Source organism: Eumetopias jubatus, unplaced genomic scaffold, assembly GCF_037043125.1.
Source record: "Eumetopias jubatus isolate StellerSeaLion01/CBP00866 unplaced genomic scaffold, mEumJub1_p1.0 scaffold_4, whole genome shotgun sequence".
NCBI lineage: Eukaryota > Metazoa > Chordata > Mammalia > Carnivora > Otariidae > Eumetopias > Eumetopias jubatus.
Window position 1 is genome coordinate 113549037 of NW_028274810.1, and position 4454 is coordinate 113553490.

Below are 4454 nucleotides of genomic sequence, written 5' to 3' on the forward strand. Positions count from 1 at the left end.
AGCTGAATTAAGGGAGGCTAAAGTGTGTTTAGGGATATGTTGATGAAAGCTTAAATTGAGCTTCAATTCCATCATTTATAAACAGGATAAGAATAGTATATACCTTGGAGGTTTCCGTGAAAGTAAGTGAGATAGTATATGTAAAAAAAAATGAGTCCAGTGTGTGTGTATTTCTAATACTAAAACAATGACAGGTATGACTACTATTTTGTTACAGTGCTTAGAATGGCAGAGCAAATGGCACATGCTTGAGTCAGAGAAATACTTTCCCTGGATAGTGTTTGCATAAATCCTCCTCTTTACTTTTAAGATTTATTAATAAAAAGGGGAATTAGTAAAATCTTGCTTATCTCAGAATCTTTGAATGTGTGTGTGCATGTGCACACATGTGCACATGTGGGTGTGTGTATATTGCTGACTTTATCTCTGCTGTGATCAGATTGAAATTAAATTTATGGTTTACCTCTTAGGGGCAGGGTGATCGCCAAAACTTTTGAGTCTGTTCCCCTCAAGATCACCCTCCTGAACAGTACTATTTATACACTTATAGCTGACTCCCTGCCAACCTCCTCCATGCACATACCAACACAAACACACACCAGCATACATCCACATACACAAACCCCCAACATGCATAGCCCCAGGCCATACCAGACCACCCACACATGTGCACATGCATGTGCACCCACACACACACACACACACACACACACTTTCTCTTCTTCTTTGCTTATGTAGCACGTATCATCCTTTGCAGCTCATTTTTCTTATCAAATTCCTCGAAAGATTTTGTGGCCCTCATTTACTATATGCACTGGCTAGTTTTATGGGTCAACTTGACAGGGCCACAGGATGCCCAGATATTTAGTGAAACAAGATTTCTTGTGTGTGTGAGGGTGCTTTGGATAAGATTAGCATTTGAGTTGGTGGACTGACTAATACAGATCGCCTTCCCCAGCACGAATAGGCATTATCCAACCTGTTGAGGGCCTGAATAGAACAAAAAGGTGGGGGAAAGAGGGATTCCATCTTTACTGCTAAGCTAGGACCTCAATCTTCTGCTCTCAGAAGTCCTGATTCTCAGCCTGCTGACTAGGACTGGGTCTACACCATTGGCTCTCTGGCTTTTAGGCCTTAAACCATACCACCCAGTTTCCTGGGTCTCCAACTTGCTGAGAGCAGGTGACAGAACTTGGCAGCCTCCATAATCCTGAGGGTCAGTACCTTAGAATAGATCTCTTTATACATACCCTATTGGATCCCATGTCTCTGGAGAACGCTGACTAATGCACTGTATTGATTCACTTTCACTTTTCATACATTTTAGACTTGAACTTTTCTTTTTTCTGTCACCAATATAATGGCAGATACTTAAGGAATCCACATGGTGACTTTTTGCTTCCATTTTCTCTGTGCCTAATAAACTATACTGTACACCACCAGCAGAAGCACATAATGGACACTCATGAAAAACTTTTAATTAAAAATCATATTAAGTAATAAATGAATATATTTCCAATTTTCATGTGGAATATTGTAATTTTATTAGGAATTTGTAATATATTTATAATAAGAAGGTCTCACATCTATCTAATAAATAAATTTTGAAATCTTCTGATTGCAGAAGTAATAAGCATTTATTATATGGATTGAAAATAATGCTAATGAATGTAAAAATATTTAAAAATCATATAAAAAATCACATTTAAAGTCAGTCTGTTAATATTTAATGACTTCCTTTCTAGTCTGTAATTTATAATTTTACATTATACTGAGCTGAGATCACACTACATATTTTATATCCTCCTCTTTTCAATTAATATTATATTGTGAGTATTTTCCCATCATTAAAAATTTTGTCAAAGATGTTTATGCCTGCTTGTGTAAATCAATAATAAAATGATTTAGGTGTGCTAATGTAGTCATTAGGTGATAGGATTAAAATGAATACATTAACAGAATCTCTCGGGGTGCCCGGGTGGCTCAGTTGTGAAGCGTCTGCCTTCAGCTCGCGTCATGATCCCGAGGTCCTGGGATCAAGCCCCGCATCGGACTCCTTGCTCCATGGGAAGCCTGCTTCTCCCTCTCCCACTCCCCCTGCTTGTGTTCCCTCTCTTACTGTGTCTCCCTCTCTCTCTGTCAAATGAATGAATAAAATCTTTAAAAAAAAAAAAAGAATCTCTCCTCCCATATGGATATTTCCTTTAAGCCAAAGCTCCTTATTACCAAAATGACTGTGTGCTTAGTTAGTAAACTGAAGTTAGAAATCCACAGAGGCTTAATATCTTTATCACAGAGATTAATGAGGAGGTATACTCAATACCCTCACACAATACTAGACAGCTGATATATAGTGTATGATATAAATTCCATTCTGTAAAAGTTAAGCTACTGTAATATTCACTTAACATATTAATGGGCTCTGTGGATGAGAATAAATTTAGCATGACACAAGTTTTCTGCCCTTGGGTATGAGCAATCTACTTGAAGGACCAGACATATACATGTGAGACAGTTATAGAACTGTCCCAAGGAATGAGGCAAGGGATGCACAATGTAGACAGTCAGCGAGCTATGAATGTAGAAGTGGGAAGTCAAACTGGATGGGCACTATCCAAGAAAGCTTCCTGGAAAAGCTGGTCTTACCTTCGGTATTCTGAATAATGGGCTATGGTGAGGAATAGTATTTACTCCATACCTGTTATAAGCCAGTCCTCATCTCCAGTTACCTTCACCCTGGACAACCAGCAGTGACATTCGCTTTTGATAAATGTGACTTGAACACTTCTGACTCCACATCTATGCTCTTTAAATGACACTGCTAAAGGAATGGCTAAAAAGGAGAGAACATCGAGGCAGGGAACAGAGTATGCAAAAGCCCAGATAAACATGGGATCTGGGAGTGAAGAGGGGCAGTACCCAAGGCAGGTGTGTTGCACTCTGTGGAGTTGAGAGAATGGCTATGATGAGAGGAAATGTACACCGTGGAGTCACATGGCAAGAAATGCTAAATAACAAAAGATAGCAACCATGGAGATACCCGGGATACTGATTCCCCTTGTATGGTCCCATTAACTAGACCCTTAGCTAATGATGTCAATTTTGCAATCCGTTGACTAAAAAACTGCTTAGAAAAAACAATTCATTGGAAAATTGCGTGTGTGTGTGTGAGAGAGAGAAAGAAATCATGAAATCCTATCTTCTCTATTATAGTGAAAATATAATTGACTGTTTTTAATGAGAGTGAACTGAAGGCCCCTTTTAAGCATACTAATATATGTAGTCAAAATGAATCATTTTCATGTGTCACAAAGGCCACTAGAAAGTAAGAGAACTGGCCCTTGCCCTCAGAGTGCTTAGAGCCTAGCGGGAGAGACTACGTGTAACAGGTGCTATAACGGAGAGGGCTGGGCACCATGAAGACCCACAAAGTGGCAGTTGGTCTAGAGGGGAAGGGAGGGTCCTCCTCAGGAAAGTGTCCAGTGGAAACAGTGGCTGATTTCAGATCTCTAGGAAAGACTGGGGAGCCTGGGCAAATGGGGAAGGATGAAGCACTAAGGAAGAAATAGCATTTCAGAGTCCTTATCGTTTGATTCATCAAAGCTTATTTTAGACACAGAAAAAAAAAAAAGCCACGGTGGCCAAAATGTAGAGAACAAGAGGGAACAGCAAGTCACAAAGAGGTCAGTGGGGCTGGATGTTGCAGGGCTTATTGTCCAAGGGAAAGATCTGGTCTTCATTCCAAGAAAAATAAGCCATTGAGGAGCCTTCCACATATGACTGAACTTTACTTATTATTTTTTTATTTTTTATTTTTTTATTTTTTCATTTTATCATGATATGTTAATCATGATACATTACATCATTAGTTTTTGATGTAGTGTTCCATGATTCATTGTTTCTGTATACGACCCAGTGCTCCATTCAGTACGTGCCCTCTTTAATACCCATCACCAGGCTAACCCATCCCCCCACCCCCTCCCCTCTAGAACCCTCAGTTTGTTTCTCAGAGTCCATAGTCTCTCATGGTTCGTCTCCTCCTCTGATTTCCCCCCATTCATTTTCCCTTCCTGATATCTTCTTCTTTTTTTTTTTTTAAACATATAATGTATTATTTCTTTCAGAGGTACAGGTCTGTAATTCAATAGTCTTACACAATTCACAGTGCTCACCATAGCACATACCCTCCCCAATGTCTATCACCCAGCCATCTCATCCCTCCCACACCCCACGACTCCAGCAACTCTCAGTTTATTTCCTGAGATTAAGAATTCCTCATATCAGTGAGATCATATGATACATGTCTTTCCCTGATTGACTTATTTTCCTCAGGATAACACACTCCAGTTCCAACCACGTCATTGCAAATGGCAAGCGTTCATTCCTTTTGATGGCTGCATAATACTCCATTATATATATATATATATCCCATCTTCTTCATTGATTCATCTATC